General features: G+C 35.0%; 1 long non-coding RNA gene across 1 annotated transcript; it reads right to left on the bottom strand.

Moving 5' to 3' along the window:
• LOC107316737 lies at window positions 1-4211 on the bottom strand. Its single transcript, XR_001556551.2, has 4 exons — window positions 3627-4211; window positions 1184-1228; window positions 875-895; window positions 1-231 (listed from the first exon to the last, which is right to left on the bottom strand). It is a non-coding gene; the product is annotated as an uncharacterized LOC107316737 (long non-coding RNA).
• Window positions 4212-12871: the final 8660 nt, after the last annotated feature.

Genomic DNA, 12871 nt, shown 5'->3' with positions numbered 1-12871 from the left:
TCAGCATATCCATGCCAACAGTTCCAGTATTTAAGTAGTAGTAGTAAAGGCAAAAATGCTATGTCATGAGGTGCTGCTGCTGCAGCGCTACGTACCAAAGGACCAGCTTCAGCTCATTCTAAAGTGCTGTTGCATCAAACTGCTTACTAATAGTAGAAGGTAACGCGTTGCTGGCTCTGTGATTCCTTTGTTCTTCTTCATAGCTTGTACCATCCAGCTTGTGACACAGAACTAGGGAACAGGAACTGAGGCGTTAAGACCTTTCAAAGTCTGCTAGTGAAATAGAAAGTGACTAAGAAATAACCAAACTTAAAAATACTGGAAAAGCAAACAGCAGTAAAAAAAAACTTTTTTAAGGCTTTTCCTGCAGAACAGCTTATTCAAATTTAAGCAACTACAAACTGATAAATATACAAAGATATTTAGAAGAAAAAAAAATAAAATGTCTCATTAAACTGCCTTGTCTCTGTGCTTAGAGGATATGCAGAGAAGAGTGCTTCCAAAGAATTGTACAATGGGTAATTAATTAATAAAATTAATTTACAGCTTCCTCCTCACCTCCTTTCAGCATTCCATCAACCATTTTTTCTCACCGGTCACCTTACACTGAAATGCACATGTGAAGAAACTGAATTTCCACTCATAAAATATACCGTTACACCCCTGAGTGTGGAATATTAAATGATTGGGAAGTTGTACATAAGTGAAAAATGTTACCAGTATTTAAAATTGTTGTAAAAAAGCACTTTTAATTAGAAAGTAAACAAAAAAAAAAATACATTCTTGATAATAAGTATGTATTTAGTAAGAAAGGGTAAAGGCATTTATCACAGAATCATTTACCTACACCTCCATTTCAAAACCACAGTGTTACCTTTTAGCTCAGTTTCCAGTCCTAAAATAGACACAGTAGAAAAGTCAGATTCACTTTAAATACATGAAACCTATACCTCTATTTTGACATAAACATTAGATAATTTTTATTGAATTAATATTGAAGATGAATGTGAACAGAGATTACTCCCTCCCCCCCCCCCCCCCAAAAAAAAGAAAACACGAAAAACAAACAACAAAAACAGAATCAAAAGCCACAAGTATTTTCTCAACTATTCTAAGTTTCTTTTACCCACAAGTTGATGAATCTCTCCATTATCTCTAATATCTGCACAATTTCCATCTTTACCTGAGAGAGAAATCCAATTGTGGTTGTTGTTCAATGTCATCTGCCCTGAAAGAAGGATTTCGTGGGAGCATATGATATAGAAAGTAAGCACTTATTTCAGGGAAAGTATCTGCTTTTCAAATTACATTTTATTAACTTTATCCTGCTGAAGTTTATTTGAAGTCCACTTCTATTGATTTGTAAAGAAAATCAGGTCTATGTATCCCATTCAAAAGCTAAAAAACTTTTAACAAGACTTCATAGCCACACTCTCCACTAGAGGGCACCCTTATCTAAGTCATTGTAGCGCCGGTACGGCGAGCATAAAGCACAATTTTACTCCATACCGATGTTTTCACAGGACAGTTTGTTGAGATTTCCTCAGAATCTAAAGGATAACAAAAATTAAAAACCTTAAGATTTCTGTAGTAAAATATGTTTATTTAACAAGGACGGATTTATTAGAAATAAATGCAGTTTAGCTAACACATACTGAAGTATAAGAAACATTTTCTCCTTTATTTTTTTATTCAAATACATCCTACATCCTGTCTTATCATAGTAAAGCTGGGTTTTCTAATTTTGCTTTTAGGGAGCTAGCGATTGTTAGCTACCACGTCTAGTTCAATTACTACTGTTGGTCAGAGATAACATTTGCATGGAAATAAGACTACAAACAATTTTATCTGCTGTTTAATTCCTGAATTGTCAATTTAAATTACCATAAAATGTCTAGCCATTTGCTAAGGTGCCTAGAAGGAAGGAAGCCCATTTTAAATATCAGAAATGTACAATACTTCAGTAACTGTTACCAAAAAATACTCTTCTACCACAAAATTTTCACTCAAATACACCTCACATTCTGACAATCTAAGCTTTCCCCATTCACGTGGGATTTGCACTGATTCCCACTTTCTCTATTGGTCTTTATATTCTACATTTCTCTCTCTCTCTCTCTCTCTTTTTTTTTTTTTTTTCTAAAGGGGTGTGGATACAGATGAATGGACTGACAGACTACTTGCTTGAAAAGCATGAAAAGCATTAAGATACTGGTTTTGACTGCCTCTTAGTCCGGATGGATACTGTTAGTCTTTCTTAATTTAAGCTGTGAGTGTCTTTCTGGGAAACTGCGGTTTGGAGTAGGAAACTGGAATTTAAGGTGAGCAATATTTGTGTCTGAAGATCTACACGCGTTGGTCTTTTTAAAGACCTTCCATATTTGTGAATGACCATCAAAATTTTGTAGCTGTATCTGCAGACTGTAGGTCCCATTTTCAATGCAATAAAAGGTCTTATTTCAAGCACCCATCCTAGAAAATTTCTTCCTGAGGACTTTCAGTGACGTTAAATACAATGGTGCATGCAAGATCTGCCAAGGAGGCAGACTGCAAACCTACCAACAAATTTACAAAACACAACTTAGAATGGAGGAAAAATACCCAGTCTCTGCTGAAAACAGTATAATAATTTCTTATCAGTGGCTCAGATAAACAGAGCATAGCCATCAGTTCTGTCACACTGGCCTCAGAAGATTAAGAAGGTTTTTTTTTTTTTAATACATGATATGATTTAGCATCGTATTTAGATCAGGAAACTTCCTCTTTTTTGTTTTCCCCCCCAGCAATTCAGCCTGAGTAACATCAACTCTCCACTTAAACAAATTGAATCATCTGATGATGGACACAAATATGCTGAGTTAAATTTCCTACGCAGATGTTTAAACAATGAAGGCCCACAAGTGACTCCTTGAGCCCTTCCTAGGTATAGTACTGCATCTTGAGCCAAACTAACTGGGAAATAAATTGTTTCATAGAATGGTTGTTTCTTTCATAGGATTCTCCTGAGAGTACATACTGAGCCAGAATTACAATGTGGGTACCTCTTCTATAAACATGGTTTGTAGAGAAATTCTTAAAAACTAGACAGATCTATTTGAAAAGTAAAAAATAAAAAGACACACAATAGTAACAGCATTAACAAGCCCACTAGATTCTACCCTGCTCACGTGATTCTACTAAAACAGCAATATGCAAGGGACTTTTACAATTTTCTTATGACATTTGCAGAGAAGGACATCGATAACTTCTTGGAGAAAAAAGCTTAACTTTCTGAAAAAGAACATATCCAGAGGTTTTCTGTGGTCATAGAAAGGTCAAGTGATTGGATGATGACTTGTTAGAACTTTGTTTTATAATCAGTCACAGTTAACATTTTAATATACCTTTTCTATGCATGCACAAATGAATCAAAAGATTCTTAAAGCATAAAGAACTGAATTACGAAAAATTTCAGCACAAATCTCTCAGCATTTCTAATATACTGAACTTTATCCTGGAAATTCTAAATGTCAGTTCTGAACTTTCTTTTTCCTTGTATGTTTTAAAGCCAACTTCTAACTGCATTACCCAGTGATTAGGTTGAAACACCTTATCGAGGAAAGGCTGCTAAAGAAGCCATTACCCACCTTTCTCCCATGGTAATTGTTCCATTATGTCTTGCATTTACAGGGACACTTCTGTCATGTCTCTTGGTGTGTAATGAAATGCCCAGGAAACCTTGTGAGAGAAGAAAGATTATATGAAGACCAGTCTTTTTTATGATCGGGACTATGGCCAGAGAGTATAGAAAATAGCCTCTCTATTAAATTTTTGCAGTGTGAATTGCAAACTTACAATTTGGTAAATTACAATTAACAGCACATATTCCTGAAAAGAACTCAAAGCAAGATGCTTGTTTTACTGCCTTCATACTCTCCTCAGGCTCCAACAACACAGAATTTGTTCCTCTACTTTCCAATTTAAATGATGACCCTCCATTAATCACAGGGTTTTGCAAATATTCTTGCATATGTGCAAGCTGCACAATGCTGTTTCTCTGTGAAATTTTTAAAATAATATATATCTTTTTATAAAATGCTGCTATGTATAGATTTATATATACCTATGCATAAAAGATATAAATGTATATATAAGAAGATATATTCTCTTGATTGTTCCCCTGTCATGAAATGTCTCACTAAATGGGGGGAAAAAAAAAAAAAAGGAAAAAAAAAAAACACTAAAAAAAGGCACAGTTTGTCAAATTGCTTTGAATCCTTAGAGTTGGAGTGAACCTCTGAAGGTCATCTAGTCCAACTCCCCTGCAGCGAACAGGGACATCACAGCTATATCAGGCTGCCCAGGGCCTTATCCAGCCTTGCCTTGTAAGTTGCCAGGGATAGGGCATCAACCACATCAACCTGTTTTGCTGTCTCATCATCCTCATATTGATTGTGCACTTGGTTTTGTACCATAACTTCAAATCTACAAAACCACAGCCAAGGAAAGTTGAAATATTAAGATCTGCAAAGAAAATGAAATATATATATACAACTTACAGTGCCCGTTTAATCAAATTATAAGAAACAAATAATTTTGTACAATTTCTTCCTCCTCTTGCAGCCTTCATTACAATAATGAGATGTAGCAGGGTTTAACATAAAGAACTGGTAGGAAATGGATCAGTTCCAATTCAATAATTTTCAATCTGAGATTTTATGGAGAGAAAAAAAAAAAAAAAAAAAAAAGTAAAACATAGAAAAAGAGGTATGAGAAAGCCCGTTAAAGGCCTCGGCATGAGTTAGCATTTTGAGATCTTGTGTAGTATACTAGAACACTGCTATCACCACTGCTATCAATTGTGAGAATGACAGAAAGCAGAGATAACATTAGGTTGCTTCTTCTTGGACTCTATAAAGAAAATCCAACATGACATTATGTAGAGAGGAAAAGAAAAAAGAACAGTTAAGAATCAGGAGCATATGACTTTCAAGTAGATAGGATAAAACCTGTAACTATTCAATGATTTTACGGCTGTTTTGCCATTCTGAGTCTGTTTATATCAGTCAAAACTTTCAGCCCAGCAATATGCTTTCCCATAATAAGCCAAAGCAGATCAAGAGAAACCACTCTGAAATGGGGTAAACAGTGCATAGAAATCTAACAGCTTTTCAGAACCACACAAAACAGCTCCAATTTGATATGTAGATGTAATGGCGCACTACTGACTCACTGCTGCAGAGCAGACAGATGGCAGCAGACAGCCGTACATTTGTGAAGTAGGATTTCAACACCGACCTTCTGAAACAAATCCCGTGAGTTAACAGAAATCCCATACAGGTTTGACAAGGCGTCTCAACATGGTCTCACCACCAGCTTTTTTTTTAATTTTTTCAAGCAGTGTACAAGTCTGCATGGACATTTAAGAAAAACACTGAAAAATGTAGGCTAACATATGGTTTAAATATGATCACATACATTTTCTAGGGTTATTTTACTTTAGAACCTTTGAGTTTTGATTCTTATACATAGATTTCCAATAGCTTTGTTGCACACCTAAAACAGGAATTCTACCCATGTCAGCAACCTTCCAAAGAGTTCCAAAGTGCTTGTAGGAATGTCTCACAAAACTGTCAGTCCTCAGTGGAAAGTCAGCAAGATCTTCCTGCAGAAACTGTTGATGACTCTCATAAAAGCAGAAACAATAAACAGCAATAAATAAATATGAAAAATTTTACATGTATATATATTCTAGCAGCAGAACCCATTTTGTTTAGAAGTTACTTGGGAATAATAAGAAAATGACAAAATGTAGGTCACTGTCCTCATCTACCAAGGAAATACATCACCACTTCCTTGAAGATTCCTCGTTTCATGACTTCCTGTTGGAGAAGTTCACACTGGTACAGCTAGACTGGAAAAGTACCTGCAGCGAGGCCTGCCCTGCAGAAGCTGTAAGATTTGAGGGGACTGCAGATTTAAAACTCTACAGATTAAAGTGAAAATAGTAATCCTGCATCATCAATAGATGGTTACCAGATTGAGAAAGCAGCAAGAACATTACATGAGCTTTACAGACCCAAGGGTATTACTTCCATCTAGTACGGGAAAGGATTCCTGAGAAAAGAATTCTCAAGCTTGCATCTCCCTAGTCCTGGTCCAAACTTCTTTTTTTTTTTTTTTTTGGACAGAAAACAGTGCTTTCTGAACAAGAAAACAAGCTGAGAAAATATTACTGCGATCACCAGGAGATGAAAACATAAACATTTCTGAAAGATATCAAGAAGAAAGTTTCCATAAAGAAGGGTGGTTTTCAGTCATTCACCATACATAAGGGATAGGTAATGAAAACATGAGTGACAGCATGTGGCTAGCACTCTTGTTTCCAGAACCATGTTTTAAAGACACTAAGAAGTACTGTGTGATAATTACCTGCATAATAACAGTCTAGAAGTTTTGGGCAACTAACAGTTTTGCTAAAAGAGGTATTATTAGTGCCCTCAGTGAGGGAAAGACCGGAGAGTTGTCAGACAGAAGAGCATGCAGATGGGCTATAACTGTTAAGAAGATTTAATTAAAAGTTTGCTTCTCATTCAAAGGCAAAATAAGGTAGAAAACATTAACAAATCATTAGTCATTATTTCCAGTATTAAAATATTTTACTGGAAACATCTTTCTGACATCACATATCTGGAAAAAGTTCTAGCTTTTTACTAATAGCATGGTTTCAGGGGGATAAAGCAGGCAAGGTAGAGACGTAGAGAAGCTGCTTATATCTTCAGGATTGCAGAGGAGATGCCATGGGCACACACAGTGGCGAAATAATATGATAGAACAGAAAGAAATCCAAAGCTGCTAGACCATTACTTGAATTAGTCATTAAAATTATTCAGAGTCTGTCCTATTTCTATCAGCATATCAGTTTAAATGAGGGATAGAAAGCCAAGTTTTTTTATAACAAAGCCTGAACATTTACAATTGTATTTTCTTCAATCCAGTTGCACCACATGGATGTAGTTCTAGGCCTCGAGAGAGACTCAGTTTTCCTGTGAAATACATGGGAATACAGAATTGGTCACACTGTGGATACAGCTGGAATTCTTTAGCATATATTTGATTAGATTGCATAATATAAGAAGACAATTCCAATGTCACTCCTCTGCTGACAGCTAAATTACTTTTTTGGGTTACATTTGTACTCCTTATTTATATAGTAAGATTTAGAACTCCCCTCATAATCTTCCTGTAAATTAATCTCCATTTATGTCCTCATTTTAAATATAAAATAGGTATCAGGTAAGGTATGCAATTAAGAGTACAGTCCAAAAATGAACCATCAAGTAAGCAACAGCTCAGAAAGAACATTTCACAAGAGACTAACTTGAAATATATTAGAGAAAAATGACAAAAGCACATCCTTTCATGCTGTAGCTGTCATGCTATAATTCCTGCATGAATGTATTGAAACAGCTTCTAGAAATTTTGATGTGGGAACTAACCTAATTCACTTATGAACGCAATATCATGGCAACATTTTTGATTAGGTTCTTATATTCAGCCACACAGATGCGTAAATAATAAAGCACATTTTAAAGCAATTTTGCTGATGCTTCAGAGAAGGATAACATTACCTAAGAACTGTACCAAACCCCTGAAGACATCTCTGCGTGTAAGCTAGCAGACTTGGAAATCTCAGAGGCCTTCCACTGAGTTTGATTGATGAGCACAGCTGTGGTGGCAGTCCCACAGTGGCAGGATACACAACCTGTCTGCTGCATAACAAAGGGAGAGCTGGTTTGGATGGAAACAAACACATCCTGGAGGGTCTGGGTCACCTGCCCAGAAAGTCAAATGATCCTCTTTGACCGATTTTGTCCATATGGTCTTTCACAAAAATGTGCGTTTCTTATTTAAAGAAATAACACTTTTGGAAATAACATATATATTTACTTACATAAAAAAAACCTGTCATCCTACTGGTTATTCTGAGTATTTAAGTATATCTTTCTTATTATTTCTACTAGATGGCATTTCAGAATCTTTCTGGATACACTGAATTCTGCTGCCAGCTTCTCAAATTATCTTAACTGTTGGCTGCTTTCTCTGTGGACTCCTGGACAGACCATTTTGCTCTTGAAATGAGTAGAATTAGTCTTTCATCTACAATTACAATGAAGGAAGGGTAGTATGATATCTTTGTAATCTTTCTGTTTGTGGCAGAAATGCTAGTATGTAAAATACATGACAATAACTAAATTTAAAATGAAAGCAAGACAATAATTGGGATAGGTGCAGCATGTTACTATACAAAGAAAGAGTACAATGAAGACTGTATTACTCCCTTCAGCACAGAGAATTATACATAATACCCTTTTCAAATGGTAGAATCACTCAGCAGGTTTCATTCTTCCGGCTGTGTCAGCATTTTCATTTTAGCTTCAGCCTAAAAGCTACATTTACAATGTGTTTAAGAGCATGAGTGATGAAAACTGTAGACAAATCTGGAGACAATCTAACAGCCAAATCTACTTTTCCTCACTGAACAGTCACCAAAGTATTCTGTCATATTTTCCTGCATATCTCCTTGAAGAGTTTCATATAGTTAGACTGGATTACAATTTTCTACCTGCCTTCACAGAGTAAGCTGACATAGTCTGATGCTCATGGTTTTAACACCAGTTCAAAAGTTATCTAACATTTTTATTATATATAAGAATATGATTCATATATTGTGCAAGTCTCGACTATTTTTCTAGATTATTATATATGAACGCAATCAAAACTATATGGAAAGCTTTAAATATTTACAACTAAATGGAGAAAAACTTCTTTTTAAATTCCCGGTGTACTTTCCCCATCCCAGTTTTATAGGAGAAATACTGATTTCTCCAGGATATTACTTTTCAGTCTGCAAAGTATAATCCCCTGGATTTATTTACTTATTGCTTTACATCACCATAACATCAGAAATAGAGTAATTACTCTCAGGTACCTCTAAGACATTTTACACAGTATTCTTAAACTGAAGATATCTATTTTGTACCTTAAATTTTGCAAAGGAAGACGAAGAACAGATGCAGTGATTTGGAAGCTATTTAATATTCACTTCTGATGTTATGGTTATCAAACTTGAAATGCTATCATATTACTAAGGGCATTTCATAATTCTTTTGTAAAAGTGCACAGTTTTGATTTTAAAGATGCAACATATCTGTGAACAGTGGCGATTTAAAATAACCTTTCCATTCCAAGTCATCCATATTAATATCACATCTAGTATTGCATGTGTCTTAACCTTGAAGTAATAGCTGCGGGTCGAAGAACCATATGACATCTGAAGAAAATGTAAAGCCACCAAGGGAATGTTTTTGGACTCAAGCTCAGGCTGTGCCTTGTAACTATATTTCTCTCAAAAAAGAAAAACACCAGTACTTCTTGCTGCAATCAGCACATATTTTCTATCTTGAATATAATACCCCATTTGAATTTCATTTTTGTGTGAGTACTATCACCAGGACCTCCCCTGAGTACAGAGAAAACAATAACTTTTTGTATCAAAATTTAATGTATGGCTTTGTACTAGTGTAACTCTGTATTTTTCTGATTAATGACCTACCAATGCATTTTCATAAGAATTGGAATGTCGGTGCATCAGGTGAAATATTGGCTTCACTGAAGTCAGTAAGAATTCCCATTGACTAAAGTTGGTTCTGAATTTTACCCATGGTCCCTTGAATTCCTATTTTTCTTAATTATTCATTGTTTTAAGTTTTCAGGAAATGAAAAGAAAAAAACAACTGCCTATTTTTATCTATTCATATTGTTATGGACGAACCCTAAACAGCCTTTCTGTCTTGAATATAAGCTTCTGCTACTTGCAAAGATACCTGGATTTCAAATACCTCAGTCAAAAACATGAGACACGCTGAGGTAATATTTTTCTTGTAATACTTCAAATACAAATACATCTATCTATATGCCTTATTAATTACATATTTATACATAAACATGCATTTTGAATAGTTGATGTGCCACTACCTGATAACTGGAAGATTATTTTCTGAGAATGTTAATTCTTTGAACACTCAATTAGAAATCACAGATAACATAATTTTCAGTCCTTATATAAATAACAGTTCAGTCACTTTTTGACTTCTGGCAAGTATGGAAATCTAACATTAGGTAAAACTACTACTAAGTAATATTAAAAGGTGTAAGACATATAAATGGGACAGAAAAAATTTTCATTTCTTTCCCTTGGCCCATAGTGGAGTATTTCAGAGGTCAGCACTGCAGTCAGAAGCAAGTCTGCATGGACTGAGCTGCTACCTCTGACAGTGCTGTTCCTCTCTTTCCTGTCAGGATGGTCGTATTGGTCAATCTATGATAATGTAGCCACCAAAAAAATAATTAAATATAAAAATGACCTCCACTTGGATTGAGCATTATTACATAATATTATACATCCACAAGTGTTTTTTGTCTTCTGTTGTTTCTGCACTATTGAATCCTTATGCCCATATTCTCTTCCAGTGGTTGTACTGGGTTTTAGAGAGATCACTTAGGATAGCAGTGTCCTGAAATGAATCGCCACTGTGATAACTAAATTGCCTAATTATAACAAATATAACTAAAGGTGAAATAGCAGATAAAGAAAAACAGAACAGGAACAAGAATAACAATAACTACCAAAACAAAATCCCATAGGAAACAGACTGACTAACCCTAAATTTATTGTACTGTAGAACAAGTGCTCAATAGTATCAGAGCAACCATAAATCCCCATTGTTCAACAACACTGCACCTCAGTAGCATTGCTTAACATATCTATAATTACTGTTCCTTGGACATCAGTAATGATATCCTGTTTTTATAACAAAGATACTAGAGATGGGGAGAAGATTTTTTTTTACCTCAACAGCAGAATTATAGGGGGATTTGAATGTCTGTTTTTCCAACAAAATGCTGAATTTTTCAAGAGAGAACCATATAAAAAGCAAATATAGAATACATATACACACATAGAGAACACCCAGAATAAGAAAACATATAAACAGTAATTTTAACTGTAACTGACAGAGTAAATAAGCAGCGGAAATTGTAAAAAGCCATACTAGAACCCTGACAGCAGTCTTACAGAAGATATCCATGGAGGTTTGCAGAATCCTATTTTATGCTTTCAGTTGCAAGAAGTATGAACAGAGAGATAAAAAGCTAGCATTTCATCTTCCCTCAAACATGAGCAGGGCTAATTGATTTTCAGCCATCAATAAAACAAAAGTGTGATTGAATTGTGACATTTTTCTTGTAGGAGTGAATAATAAAACAGAAAACCTTCATCTTTGACCTTGATCCAAGAGAAACTCTGCCCACATTTTATGTTAAAATAATATTTGAGTCATCTCACTTAAAAATTGGTTATAAACACTAACATTTGGTAACAATTTTATTTCAGTTTGATTAGATGTGCTTCAGCTTATAATCATATTCATTAAGTACATTTACTGTAACAGGAATGTAACACTAATCTGTTTGTTTGGATTAAGTTTCCACAGTCATACAAAGTGGGAAGAAGTCAGGTGTTCTGTTTCTTTCATAGGTATCTAACTTGAGGAAATCAACTTCTGAATCAAAAGAGTTAACCTGAGATTATCTTCCATGCTGTTAACATAGGTAAAAAAGATTGAAGTTCCAACAAAGTGCCAGGCTGCTGGTACTTACCATTACTTATCATAATTCAAAAATTGATTTTCTGGCCTTACATATCTTTAAACACCAGTCGGGCTTTTAAAATACCATCATTTTTTACAAGCTGATGAGTAAGACTGAGATTTAGAGCCTTCCAGCAAACAGTCTTGCCATGAGCCAATTCTCAAAAGAACACATTTACAGTATTAACTTCTCAGTGTTGTTTTTCTGATGTATGTTTGAGAAACATCTTGGGATACCCAGGAGCGGTTTCTTCCCCCGTATTGCTGTATTCATATAAATAAAGACATAAGTACAAGGGGACTATGTATCTGCATCACAAATCACGTCAATAACACCATATTGCATTTTTCTTTAGTCAGAATACAAGTAAAACTAATAACAGGACAGCTTTCCCTTATCTGATATTGTGCTTCAGTTTGTGTTCATCATGAAAATTCAAAATACAGACTGAAAGTTAAAATAAATAGTGAAGGCAACCCCAGACCCATTTACAGAATTAAGCACGAATCCTAGGCTATTCAAGATTCTATAAGGCATGTGTAAGCCTGAGGTGCTGCACGCTTGCATGAAGGAGCACCTTAAGGAGAACCTCATGGACCTGCATATCTTACCACCTTAAAAGCTTAATTCAAAAGCCTGTTAGAAAAATGGTACCTTTCCAACCTGAACTAACCATGACCTTACTGGAGGTTTACTCTAAAGGACACTGAAAAACAAAGCACTTTAAAATTTCAATTATCTTCAACACTTTTCTGTGTTGGGACAAGCAAAATTAGCACAGAAGAGATAAACACAGGATGTTCAGATAACAAGAGTTCTGTAAAATGTACAAAAAAAAAAAAACAACAACCCTCAAGATCATCAAAATCTTTTTCATATATTTGCTCAAATGAGAATTATTTCTAAGCTTGCAAAAAAAGGACTTCAAATTTTATGAAAATTACTTGCTCTTTTCAGAGAACAGACATCTTCTATAAGTCACCACCACGGGGCTCTTACTAATTTTATCACCAAATAACAGTTATATACACAGTTATTACTGGAATGTGCACTTACAACCTATTGACCACCATGAGCTGTCCTCTTTCTGTAACTTTTTCCTACTGAAATATAGGAATAGCATTCTTCTTCCAGAGGGTTTAAATCACAACTCCAATATCTGAATGAAGGAGATTATTTC

Source organism: Coturnix japonica, chromosome 7 (genome assembly GCF_001577835.2).
Source record: "Coturnix japonica isolate 7356 chromosome 7, Coturnix japonica 2.1, whole genome shotgun sequence".
NCBI lineage: Eukaryota > Metazoa > Chordata > Aves > Galliformes > Phasianidae > Coturnix > Coturnix japonica.
The sequence above is the reverse complement of the archived record's forward strand: the minus strand, read 5'-3'. Positions and strand labels throughout refer to the sequence as shown.